Source organism: Camelus ferus, chromosome 8, assembly GCF_009834535.1.
Source record: "Camelus ferus isolate YT-003-E chromosome 8, BCGSAC_Cfer_1.0, whole genome shotgun sequence".
Taxonomy (NCBI): domain Eukaryota; kingdom Metazoa; phylum Chordata; class Mammalia; order Artiodactyla; family Camelidae; genus Camelus; species Camelus ferus.
The window spans coordinates 31191597-31205775 of record NC_045703.1 but is presented as its reverse complement, the minus strand read 5'-3'; the positions used below and the strand labels follow the sequence as shown (position 1 = coordinate 31205775).

Sequence of the window (14179 nt, the reverse complement as noted above, 5' to 3'; positions counted from 1 at the left end):
CTTCTGACTTGAACAGTGGTAGATAAAAATCTAGCTGTAAGAATAATTAATATAGTCTTTTTACTCAATAGACATTTACTAAAGAGTATGTTGGTGTCCTAGTGGATTTGAAAGAATAAAACATGTCTGTATTTTGCTCATTTGGGAGTTGCTGAGCTCAACCAAGATTGCTCTTCTTCTTCATCTTTCTTTTCTTCTTTCTCTTCCTCTTCCTCCTTTTCTTCTTATTCTTCTTCCTCCTTCCCCTCCCCTTCCTCCTCCTCCTTATTTTTGTCCTATTTCCCCCTTATGCAAAGAAGCATTTTCTTTCAGGGGATTTAAAATAAAATTGCATTTGCTTATAGATGAAGGATCAAATGATCAAATCAGAGATCTAAAATGACCAGTTCTGAACTCTCTAAGGATTCAGTTTTTGTTTTCTGCAGTTTGATTATTGTGTTAGCTGTTTCTGTTTTTGCTGAAGTTGGAATGCAGTTGGAGTGTGTCAAACAGGTCTTTGACTAAGATGTTTCTCTTTCTTGCTTCTATTGCATTGTCTTCCAATTGATGTTAACACTCAGGGGATGCGTGCAGTGTTAATGAGACCCTTTCCCTTGTCACCTTGAATATACATTCTATCCAGATCTCTACATGAATCCGGATCCCCCTGGCATCAGTAGTAATACAGTTTATGAGATAATATTAAGGGTACAGTGGACAGTTAACACAGGTGCTCTTACATTAAAACTGTCCCAGAATTGAAATGGCCACAGGAACTTGAGTAGCAAAAGGGGTCAGAGGGTCAATAATAATAGTTGGCCTTTATCTAAGCACTCTGGATTTCCTGTGCTATCTTTTGTGAACAAAGCATCCTTGGGTGGAAAGTTACTTATTGTCACTATATAAATCAACATAATCAGAGGGCAAAATGTCCTACTGTAAGTCAAGCTCATCATTCTGTGCTCCCTAATGTGAAACTGGCCTTTTACCAGGTAAATAGAATAGGACTTAACTGTTTTAGCAGCATCTGCTATTATGAGAGTACTGCCAATGTGGCTTTGGTTAAGAAAAATATAATATGAACACAAATAAAATGCACTTTATTTTTGTGGTCCCAATAGTCAAGACTCCTGGTTTAAAAAAAAAAATCCCAGTTAACTTTATTGCTTTTGATAGAAATGTAGTGTCAGTTAATATTTATCAACTTCCCTGGTACGTGATACTCTTTCATGCATGTGGAAATAAATTAAAAAGTTGATGATGCAGTTTGATTAGATTGCACTATGATTTATAAGGCTGTGACTTTTTTCCATGAAGGTAATGTTTCTTTTCATAGTTTGAGTAGTACAGGAGTGCAACTAGTTAAGGATAAGAGCTTTCAACGTTAAACAGAAATTTTCCTGTGTTTTAAATAAAAGAACATGAGTAAGTAGTTGTCATTGGATCTTTCTCTTTTGTTTTGCCTCTTTATTTAAAATCTTTAGTGTTAGCAATGAACACTACTAAGTATCATCTTGACTGGATTCTCACATGCTCTGTTTTTTAGTTTTTAGTTTATATTTATTTTCTAGGGTATTTACTCATACATCTGTTTCTTTTTTTTTTTTTTTTGAGGGGTGTTCAAAGGAGGGAGGTGCTTGCTTCACTGCCACTGAACTCCTATAATGATTCATCACATTTTCTTTATGGAAGTTGCTCTGGCAGGTGAGGAACACAAATGGGCAACCCCCATGTCTTTTCATCAGCTTCTGATAACTTTAGATATACTTGAGGAAGGAGAAAAAATATTGTACTCACTTTATGCTAAATTAACAGAATCTACTTCTCTTTCATCAATTGTACTCCAGGAAACAATGCCCAGTGTCTGATAAGCAACTGGAGAGTGTAGGACCACGTGTTCCTTACTGTATCCTTTGGTGTCAAGCATAAAACAGTACACATTGTGGGAGACTGATACATATTTGATGAATTGGAACAATTCATCGCAAAATTCTAGTTTGCAGATAAAAATTTAGTACATGAGGGCAAAAAACGATTGACTTGGGGAAACAAAGCAAGCTCACTTCTTTTAATGCTCCTAACATTAAAACCACATACTTTTCTTTTCAGCAGTATATTACCAAATCCAAATAAGTGTCACTTAAAGTTGAAGCTTGGGGAAAAAGATAATACGAAAAAAAGATAATATGTACTAATAAAAAGAAATTTTAAATTTCTGATGTATTATTGTTTGAGAGTGTTGACGTTCTCCTCGGAGAAGTAACACAGGTTCTCTTTTGACTGTAGTGGGGAGAGAGTGTTGCACCACTCTGGAGATGTAGGGACAGGCAGCAGAAGCTTCTCAGGGCCCTGCGTTTTATCAGGCTAACTGTCTGTCACCAGTGTTGCATCCTGGATTAGTCATGAGATGGGAAGTTTAAGAAATGTCTCAAAATGGCAAATTATAATACAAAACTTAGACATAAGTGCCTTTATCATTAAAGAAACTAATGAAAAGAAAAAGCCTCATGACCTTTAAGCAAGTTTTGTAACAGACATCAGCCTCCTCATTTATAAAATAAAAGTAGACTGGATACTAAGGTCCCTTTCACGCATCTTGCTTAGTGCTCTTTCAGGAACAAAAAGGTCTCGTGGCTGAGACAAGGAACTGACAAAAACCAGTTCCTATGAGACTAGTGATAAGGCTGATGATAGATTAATACATAGCATCAGTATCCTTGGATGCGAATGCGTGGGCTTCTGTAGCCTTGTACCAGACACTCTGTTATTCACCTGATGTCATTCATTCACAGTTAAAGCTTTTTGCCAGAGTTTGCCCTTAAGGGGGTTTGCTGTGTTCTGGAGGTGGACTACACAACAGTGTGGCAGTCAGGAAATTTTTGCTTCAGTTTTAGCGTTCCAGCTCCCTGAGCTTCCTTTGTTCTGCAAGCTGTTAGTTCGGTGTTTACATGTTGGTAGTCTCCACTATATTGAAACCTCTTGCAGGGCAGGGATCACTCTGCATTCAGGTCTAAATCCCATTCAACTTTGCATAGTGCCTTGCAGATAGTAGGTACTCAAGACGTGTTACTGGAATGAGCTCTGTCTATGAAATAATAATGAAACGGCATTTCACATTAAAGAATATAATATTCCTATATCTACCACCTGTATTTGCTTTTTCTCATGCTCATTAAACATTTGACCCTTTCTTCAGGGGTCAGATCAGGTTCATCCTTCTCTATGAAGCACTAATTTGTTGTTACGGCCTTCAGTGATGGCTGCTTTTTTTTTGAACCACTCAGGTGGCTGAGCATATTGGGTCTCTGTCACATCAGATTTTGAGCTTATCACAGGGAAGAAGATCTTGTATCCTGAAAGCATGGCACCTTCACAACATGGGTGCTAAATAAATATTTGATGATGATCATAGTCATCATAATGATCAATAATAAGTGATTTATTGTTAAGGGTTCAGACCAGTTGCTTATAGCAAACCCAAAATATTTCATCTCCGTGTTTTCTTGGAGGAAAGTGCATTGGGAGGGACAGCTTTGCTCCTGTGTTCCTCGGTACAGGCCTCCCCTCGAGACCCCTGCAACCTGGCTCGGCTGGTACCCAGCCATAGCCTTCTCTGTATTTTATTGTCTTGGTTTTTCTGGAAGCCAGGGGATTTGGAGGAGGGTCAAATGTTTAAAAAAATAAAGTCAAATGGTTTTCCATGAGTTAATTGTTAACATATTATATGAAGTGTAACGAAAGAATAGACATTACAGACATTATGATCTAGTGGGATAATCTGGATACATACAGTGGAAAATATGTAAAGATGTATAATATAGAAATACAAACGTAATATATCATATATAAACAATTGTATCTCTATACTCAGAGCCAGAACTAGTCAAAGAAGGCCTGATGGAAGGAGAGAGGCAGAAGAGGGGAAATGAACGTAAGGAAGAAAGAGAGAAGTGAGATGGGTCTTAGGAAGATGGGATGACGCTATGCAAAGCCCTGGGGTGAGTGGGAATGACCTCTGTGTGGTGGATTTGGCCAACGGGGTTACTGGAGCTTACACTCCACCACAGGTTCAGAGACTAGTTGAATATGGAGGAAGAGGTAAAATGAAAAGGGGCTGTAAGGCTCAGTGTAAATAACGGACACTTTATATGAGGAGCTGCTTACAGTTTTATGAGGTATTCAGAAGCGTGCTTGAGGAAGATGAATTGTGCTACAATAATAATAGCTAACATTTATTGAATACTTACTGTATGCCAAATGCATGTATGTAAGTGCTTTACGTATTAGCCCATTTTATCTTACAACCACCTTCTGAAGGAGACGCTGAGATCTCTCCTGTACAGGCAAGGAAACAGGCAAAGATTGTTAAAGTGTTTGTGAATAGCAGACCTGGAATATGAACTGGGGCCATCTAACTCTAAATCTGGTGTTTCTACCCATTATGTGATGTTGCCTGTCTTTTTGTAGGGCCCTTTATCTACGTGACAGATGGCGAGGAGATTCCTTAGGAGGCTGCAGTAGTCTGAGGCAGATAGTGATGGACCGTGATCACAGAAAAAAGTGAGGAAGGGAATGAAACTGAGAAAAATTCCCATTGGAGCATCACTCTGACTTGCTAGATAAATTTGAAAATGCAAAGGGGAGAGATTAGGAAGGCAAAGATGTTCGTGTTTATATAAATTCATTCCAAGAATATTTATTGAGCACTTACTATATATCAGGAGCTGTGTTACATGCTTGGGAAGAGTGAACCAAACAGGCAAAGTCCCTGCATTTGGGGAGCAAGATTGTGTGATTAGTAAAAAACCAGTTAATATGCATAGACTAAGTCTCGAAGGAACACTGGTAACACTGGTTGTTTAGGAGGGGAACAAATGGAAGCAGGGGCATGGATAGAAGGGAAACCAGTGTTATGCCTATTGGATTTTAACATTTCACATGTTATCTGTTTAAAAGTCGTAATTATTTTTTTTAAACTGAGGTAGTAAGACTGTGCTGTGTACTAAGACATATGTGTCTATATATGTGTATATTTGCTGTGTATGCATAGACTTTCTGGCACTCCATACTAGGAACTGGCAAAACTGGACGCCTCCTGGGTGGGGAACTGGGGAGGTGGGAAGTAGAGGTAGGAGGGTGACTTTTCACTTTAAAACCTTTTGTATCATTTGCATTTTTATGAGTTCAGTTATTGAATATATTATGCATATATATGTATTCATTTAAAAATTGCATTTTGAAAATAGTAAGCAGAAACCTAGGAATAGAGGCTTTATATACAAGGAAAGTCATACGAGTTTTTTTTTTTTCAAACATGTTTTATATATACTAATGTGCTTTCTCCAAGTTGTAACTTTTTCTAAGCTTAACATTTAAAGAAAAAGCATGTGTGTATGTGCACATGTGGTATAGGGGAACCAGCAAAAACCCTGGAGTTTGTGAAAATAAGGGAATTGAAATACTTTGGCTTTTGGCCAATGTGGGAAAAACTTCTCAGATACCAGAATTGTCTAGATAAGGTTTCAAAAAATTGCCTACGGCAGTTTCACTTTGTATAATAGTCACACTGTTGAAACAGGCTCAGCTGGTGGCCAACAACCACCCATAGGCTTCAGGGGTTTTGTGCTTTCTTGTAGAACTAACCCTGACATAACAGCTTGTACTGGGCTTCAAATCTGAGTTGAGCCACTCAGTCCCAAATAAAACTTGGATCATGAAACCTCTTATTCTTTTCAGGAGTAGGATGGCCAAATTTGTTGAAACCATGATTAGAAAATTTAGTTTTGTTGGAGATATTTTAACTTTCCGGGTTTTAAAACAACTTTATTGAGGTGTAATTGACATACAAAAAATTGCACATACTAAAAAGTGATCAACTCAGTAAATTGTGGCTTGTGTACAGCTATCACCACAATCAAGATAATGAACTTATCCATCACCTCTAAAAATTTCTTCATGCATTTTTGTAATCCCTCCCTTCTGTCCCACCAGAACTTCTCCCCTCCCTAAGCCATCACTTATCTGCTATCAGTATAGAATAGTTTGCATTCTCTAGAATTTTATATAAATGGAATTATATAGTATGTACTCTTTGTCTTCTTACACTCAGCATAATTATTTAGAGATTTACCTGTTATAAGTACCAATATTTTTTTTCATTGAAATATTTGAGATTATAGGTCCACACACAGTTGTGAGAAATAATACAGAGGGATCTTATATACTTTACCCCATTTCCCTTAATGGTAACATCTTGTAAAACTATAGTACAATTTGGTAACCAGGATATTGACATTGATACAATCCTCTAATCTTATAGTCTTGAATGTGTACATTTAGTTCTATAGAATTTTATCACAAGTAGATTCATATATTCACCACCACCTTCAAGATACGGTTTTATCACTCTAAGATTTTCATATTGCCCTCCTATAACCTCATCAGCCTCCCAACTACACCCCCCACATCAGTTTATTCATTTTCATTGCTGAATCGTATTCCATTGTATGTATATACCACAATTTATTCATTTACCTGTTGCTGGACGTTTGGGTTGTTTTCAGATGTTGACTATTAAATATAAGGCTACTATAAACATTCATGCACAAGTCTTTGTATGAACATATGCTTTCACTTCTTTTGTGTAAATATATATTGAGACAGGAAGGAAGGGGGCAGGGCATGGCCATTAAATGAATGACACAGCAGTTAGTACCAAGATGGCAGGAGATTCAACTCCCAGTAGACTTGGAGGTCCAAGATGGTGGGAGATTTCGACCTCCAGTGGACCTTGAGCTTCATTATACACATTATAATGTACTATCAAGGTGCCATGAAAGCTAACCATGAGAGGTCAAATAGTGGGTGGTGGCCCAATTCCTGGGAATCCCCACTCCTTCCCCAGGGTAGTTGGAATAATCCTCTCACTTGTTAGCATATGAAAACTAGCAACACCTGGTGGTCGAGCTCTCTCTTGCCTTCCAAGATGGCCCAAGCTCTGTCTATGGAGTGTATATCTACCTTTACTTTAACCCCCTCTATCCCCCCTTCCCCATGTACATCTCTCTAAATAAATCTTTTACTTAACTATGGCTCACCCTTGAATTCTTTCCTGTGCAAAACCAAGGACCCTCACTTGGTGGGGCATGTCCCAAGGACTCAACTGAGACCTGGGATAAGGCCATCCACTCATGCCCCCCCCTACTTTTTCCTGTATCAATATGAATGGAGTGGCTGATTCATGTGGTAGGTGTCTTCTTAGCTTTTTAAGTGACTGATAAAACTTTTTCAGAGTGGGTGTACCGAGCATGTATGGGAGTTCCAGTGGCTACACATTATCTCCAACACTCCAACCTTTTTTAAAAATAAGCTTTGAGGTATAATTCACATACCATACAATTCACCCATTTATTTAAAGCATACAGTTACACTGTTTTTAGTGCATTCACAGAGATGTGCATCTGTTAACAGTCAGTTTTAGAACATTTTCATCACCCCAAAAAGAAACCTCCACATCCACCAGCAGTCATTCTCTTGCCAACCCTCAACATCATCCTATTCAACCATTAATCTACTTTCTATGAATTTGCTTATTCTGGACATTTTATGTAAAGGGAATCATTATAATATATGGACTTTTGTGACTAGCATCTTACATAATGCTCTCAAGTTTCATTCATGTTGCAGCATGTATCTGTACTTTATTCCTGTTTATGGCTGAATAATATTCCTCTGTATGGATATACCACAAATCCATTCACCAGTTGATTGACATTTAGGTTAATGCTACACTCCAACCTTTTAAATTGAAGACATTTTTATAGGTATGTAGTGGTATTGAGATTTTAGTTTGCATTTTCCTAACGATTAAAAATGCTGTATGTCTGGAAATGTGTTTATTTGGTTTTTGAAAGGTGTTTTCACTGTGTAGAGAATTCTAGGTTGAGTTTTTTTCTTTCATTCCTTTAAAAAACATTGCTCCACTGTTCCAGCTTGCACTGATAGGACATCTGCTACCATCTTTATCTTTGTTCCTCTGTAGGTAATGTATCTTTTTTGTTTCCCATTGGCTGTTTTTAAGATCTTTTTTTTTAATCGCTGATGTTAAGCAATTTGATGTTTCTTCTTGTTTCTTGTGTTTGGGGTTTACTGAAATTCTTGGTACAGTGAGATTTTAGTTTTCATGAAATTTGGGAAACTTCCAGCCAGTCTCCCTTCAAATATTTTTGCCCTTGAGGAACTCCAGTCACATGTGTATTTGGCCTCTTGAAGCTGTTCTATGCCTTACTGATGCTGTCCCTTTTTCTAGCCCCCCCCCCTTTTTTTTGGATAGTTTCTATCCCTGTCTTCAAAATTCAATCATCTGAATTATGTCTAGGTCCACTTTGATTGACTTTTCTTGTAAGACCCTCTAGGACACCTTAAGGATTTTGGCTTGAAAAGGAGTGAAATGGGGAACTACTGGCAGATTTTGAGCAGAGGGTCTTACACTTTTCATTCCTTCTCACTATGTCTTGCACTTCTGGTTCAGTAAATATTTGTGGATTGATTTCAGTGGGAGCCATGTGTGAAAATGCTGACTTAAAATTAGTGATGTAATTAATTCTGACAGCAAGCTTTTGACAGCAAGACTCACTTTATTGAATCTCTGAGTTGTACACTTGAAACTAATATTGAAAATCAACCATACTTCAATTAAAATAACAATTAAAAAAGACTGTCCTACAATTGTAGTTATTTGAAACAGGATGATGTACTTTTCAGTTGAAACTTTGTTCTTCTAGGTGAGTGTTACACTTATTTCACATGTATCTTAATAACATGTTTTATTATGTCTAATAAAATCTAGGGGGGCATGTAGCTCAATGGCAGAGTACATGCTTAGCATGCATAAGGTCCTGAGTTCAATCCCCAGTACCCCCATTAATAAATAAACCTAAGTACCCCCTCAAAAAAATCTTCTAAAAATTACCCCAAATTATTGTCTTAATATAGAGTTCATCTCCTCAGGAAAGGTAGTACCAGCACACAAATATTTTTCAAATCAACAACCTCTTGAACAAGTGAGCTGTGTTGTGGGGGTCACATCTGCCCCCAGACGCATTTGGATCCCTGTTTTATCAAGGTCCTGACTTCCACAAAGATGGGAAAACGACCCTCATGCCATATCTCCCCTCTCCTGTTCCCCAGTTTCTAAAGTAAAGCTCTATTAGAGCTGCTAAATGTCTGCTTACTCACATCAGCCCCAAAATGCTACCAGTTTGCAACCAGATAAGTACAGAAACCGAGGGCGAGCGTTTAAGCTTGGGTAATATTTGACAGAGTAATTTTTTAAAAAATCAGGCTGTATCTTTTAAAAAAATTCATTTTCATAGCAATCGACTTATTGCCATTTACAGTTTACAGTCTATGACAGACTGGAAATAAAAACTGGCCCTTCGTGTCAAAATTTAAGAAACACTGTCTAGATGATCCTTTAGCCCAGATCTCTTCAGAAAAAGGCCCAGTGATTTCCTCATCAATCCAGTCTTGTCTTTTTGACTGTGAATGCCATTGGCCTCAGTCTCTGAGCCTACCTGGTCTCATGGTGACCTTGCCTCCATTCTATTTCCGCCTCAGGGCCGAAGTGCAGTATACTCAGCTCAACATGCCTCCACAGGCCTGTGCCTGCCCAGCAGAGGCTGTCTTCTAAATTCTCACTACTGTCCCTGCATGGTTTAGATTATGGGAGGTGGCTCAGGGAATCGGTGAGCAACAGCAGAACACTTTTCTGTTAGATACTCTTACTATTCAAATAGTTCATGTACGTTGTAGAAATATATAAGGAGGGGGAAGGTATAGCTCAAATGGTAGAGCACACACCTAGCATGCACAAGGCCCTCGGTTTAAGCCTCAGGACTGCCTCCATAAACTAAATAAATAAACAAACCTAATCACACCCCCCCCCAAAAACCTAAAAAAAAAGTCACCTAGAAGATGATTTTAAAAAACCCGATATTAAAATATATATATAAGGGGAGGGTGTGGCTCAGTGGTAGAGCGCATGCCTAGTATGCAAGAGGTCCTGGGTTCAATTGAAAAATAAGTAAGCCTAATTACTCCCCCCCCGAAAAATAAAATATATATATAAGGAAAAACACCCATAATTCCATCACCTACAGGACACAGTTGAACTTGTACCTATTATTACATGCTTTTGTGCATATCTATAAATGCCTATTGTATGTGTGCATTAGAAACAAGTTGATCATTTACTATTGTTGCGTAACTTGCTTTTCTCCCTTGACATGTTATAGACCCTAAAGACCCACAAGTCTGTGGTACGCACGTTAAGTGTTTCTTTTAGTAGTAATAAAGAAGTCTGCTGAAAAGGTGGTTCTTTATGAAAGTGCCCATAACCTCACAATCCCAATATAGCAAATTTGGGTTTCTTTTTCCACCCTTTGGCTCGTTAAACTCAACATATCCAAAAGCAGACCTGCTATCTCCTATCCCCACCCTCCTCCCTCTCTTGAGTTGTCAGAGCCAAACCAGAAAACCAGACCTTTTACTTTAGTGTCTCTTATCATTTTGTTTCTGACTTCTGTTAGTTATAACATTTATCTCGCCTCTTGCAGGAGTATAACTGGTCTCCTGATATCTAGCCGAACTTTCTGCAGTCCATTTTGAAGCTCCCGCTAGGATTCTTTTTTGCCCTTTAAATTTACCTGCAAATTAAGTTTCTTGAAGAAATTATGCAGAAATGTTATTACACAGAAATCTTTAGCTGGGAACAGTTTCTAGAGTCAGCAGTGAGCCGCTATAGCCAGTACTCCCAAGCAAGAGGATCTATGCGTCTATCCTTGGGGGCAGGGGCTGAGGGGGAAACACAATCCAAATGTAGCACCAAAAATATCTACTGGCCATCCTCGCACCATCTTAACCACTTTTCCTCCTCCCTCCACACTCAGCAACTCCACCTAAAGGGAGATCTCACTATTTCTAGAGCAAGCAATTAGCACCTTGATCTCTGAAAAAAAAAGATCTGCTGAGAACACTACAGCATTGCTAGTAAGTGTATTCCCACAGCTATTAGCTCAAAGGCTTCTTCCATTAACCCTTTCCCAACCTTCCTAGGCAACAGACTCCCCGGTGCTCTTGCAGCACTTGTCTCTATCAGATCACTGTTTACACATCTACTTCCTTTACTAGGAGATCCTAGGAGGGAGGGGCAAGTGATTGTCTTATTTTTATATTCTAGCATCTAATTCATATTCAGTATTTTTAACTGACTAAACATTCATGTAGTTTTACCTAGTTAGTATAGTGAACACATTTTCTTTACAATCTTAATGTACATCATGACCAGACCAACTAACTGGCATCCTAATTTTTGACATCTCGCTTGTTTCTACAAGTGACTTTGTAGATAGCTGTCTACCTATTTCAAGTTAAAAGTGCATTGCCAGATGCCAGGTATCTTCCCTAGGAACTATTTTCCAGGCTACTGTCATTCAATTGGTGTATATTTCCATAAAAGCTGCACCAGGATTAATTTCATTAATTCTCCTTATTTTGCAGGCTTTGACTCCCTGAAAATTAATGAAGGCTGGTTGGGGAAAATGTGAGTGGGAAATACCTTGAGCCTGCTTGAAGCACCAGGTGAAGGACATCAAAGAGCTAAAACTGAAGTCAAAAGAAGCAAATGCCCTATCGAGGATGGGGAATTAATTCCTGAATTGTAAGTGAAGTAGATGAAGTAACACAATTCCCAGGACTTAGGTGTAAAAGGGACTTATTTGGAGAAGGTTTAGCTGAGAGATTGCACAGTAGTTAAGAAAATGAGCCAGAGTTTGAATCCAGACTCATTTCTACTTGTGCAACCTTGGGCAAAGTTACTTTAAACAGGACAGTGTTTTGGGAGTCTGTTTCAGTCCTAGGTTTTCATTAACCAAACCCCCCAAGGACAGGAAAAGTATCTTAATAGAGTAAGAGAGACAAACCATATGGTCATTTCAGTATTTCAATGGATGCAAAATAAAGTGGGGGGAACTGCAAAAATTCAACATGCATTAATAAGAAAAACACAGAAAACTATAAACCAAAGTAGTCTATGTAAAAGGTACCCATCTAGGCATCCACATGAAACCAACAGCAAACATTCCTCATGGAATACTGAATTCCTGAATTTCTTTCTTCCTAAAATTAGGACAAGGCATATGCCCTCAAGAGAGGACCAAGAGAAACCTGAGGCAAGGAAAGCCCCTAGGGAGCAAAATGCAAAGGATGCCCACTTCACCACCCTGAGAGCACCTCCTTGAATTTTGCTCCCTAGGGGTCTTCCTAACCTCACCTTAATCATAGCCTGCTCTTACCGCATATACACAACATGTATTTGAGTCCTAACCAAAGTAATAATAATAAAAAAATTTTAAACCCAGTGAGCTTAGCAAGGTCTTGTGATACAAAAAAACAAAAAACAAACTTAAAAGAAATGGTGTATCTATAAATTAGCAATTGGAAACAAATTGATCCTATTGACAGTTTTTAATGTCAAGAAACCTAAAATAGCTATAAATTAATCAAAAGCACAAAACATTACACAAAACATTGCTGAGAAAAATCAGAGGTGACAAATGGACAACTCAATCCTAATTATGTCCATCAGGCTTTTAGAAAATAAAAGTTGACATGTTCATTTTAATATTTACACAGAAATACAAAGTACATGAAATTGTCAAAGCAATAAGCAGACCTACACTTACATGGTCAACCAAATATTTTAAAAAAGCATCAAATTAAATGGAAATAGCACAAATGGTGCTGGATTAACTATATGATCATACGGATAAAAATGAACCTCAATCCCTACCTCATACCATAGAAAAATTTGACCACAGATGTAAAAGCCAAAAATTAGAAAAGCTTTTACAACAAAACAATACCACCATCACAATGTGGAGAAAGGCAGATTTATTGAGAAAGAAAAGATAAGATCCATTTAAAAAGTGATAAATTAAGGCTGTTAAAATTAAGAATTTCTACCCACCAAGACACTATTAGGAAAATGAAGAGGCAAAGACCAACTAGGAGAAAATATTTACAAAATACTAGACGAAGAAATCATATCAAAAATAGTCATATCTCCTTAATAAAAAGAGCCAACCTAATTTTATAATGTACAAAAATTTATTCCCATTCAAAGAATATACTAATGGCCAATAGACATGAGAGCATGTTCCTTACGCAGAGAAACACAGATAAATAAGATACTACTACATACCCAGAAGCCACAACAAAAATACTTTTATGCAAATATTTATAGCAGCTTTATTCAATTTTCCAAAACTGGAAACTAACAAAATTTTCATTAATAGGTGAATGGCTAAGCAAATTGTGGTACATTCATACAGTGGAATACTACTCAGCAATAAAAAGAAATCCATGGCTCAATGTCTCAAAATTTTATACTAATGAAAGCATTATGTGATTCAATTTAGTTTCAGAGTGGAGAGGGGGAATCCTAGTCGTGAAAAAATTTGGAGAGTAATTAACTTGAGAGTGGGATAGTGCTTAGTTGCTTAGGTAGGGATATAAGGGAAACTTCTTTTGTCCTGATATGGCTGTGGGCTAAAAATACCCATTTTTCAGAGTTTCAAGTTGTAGTGAAGATTTGTGTGTTTCAATCTTTACCTAATGTGTGTGTGTTTGTGTGTAGCAAACGGATGCACCAAAGTAGACTTGAGGACTGTTGAAGCTAGAGTATGAAGGTTCAATATACTATTTTGTTTATATGCTTGAAAAGTCTCTAATTAAAATGTTTAAATTACAAATCTCAATTTTCTGGGTTCCTAGATCACATTTCCAACAACTTAACGGACATCCCTTAAAATTACCAGCGGTTTTCTATGACCCTGCCCCAAGTTCATCCTAGGTTTCTGGTTTGAGCGCCCAGGAAAATGGTGGACTGCAGAAAGTAGTTTGAAGAGAGTTCAGTATTGGGGTAAGAATTGACACTTGTCATCTTGTAAAGGACTAACAAAAGCACACTTTAAGGGGCAAAGGAGAGTGGGAAGAAAACTAGAAAAGTATAACAAACTGATGGAAAAGTGTTAAGAAAGAAGTAATTAACGGTAGAGTTGCCTGCAGGTAACTCAAGAGTCTCTGAGGTAGGAATGGGTGGATGGAATCCAAAAGACCAATACTTCTGCTATGAAAAAGA

The 14179-nt window shown here is 37.8% G+C and overlaps 1 long non-coding RNA gene across 1 annotated transcript in view; it reads left to right on the top strand.

Annotated features, from left to right (window-relative positions):
* The window catches only part of LOC116665327, a 36768-nt gene extending 22814 nt beyond the window's left edge, over window positions 1-13954 (top strand). Inside the window, exons 2-3 of the long non-coding RNA XR_004321897.1 lie at window positions 11539-11698; window positions 13813-13954. This is a non-coding gene — a long non-coding RNA (uncharacterized LOC116665327). The remainder of the gene's footprint in view (window positions 1-11538; window positions 11699-13812) is intronic.
* The last annotated feature ends 225 nt before the right edge of the window (window positions 13955-14179 follow it).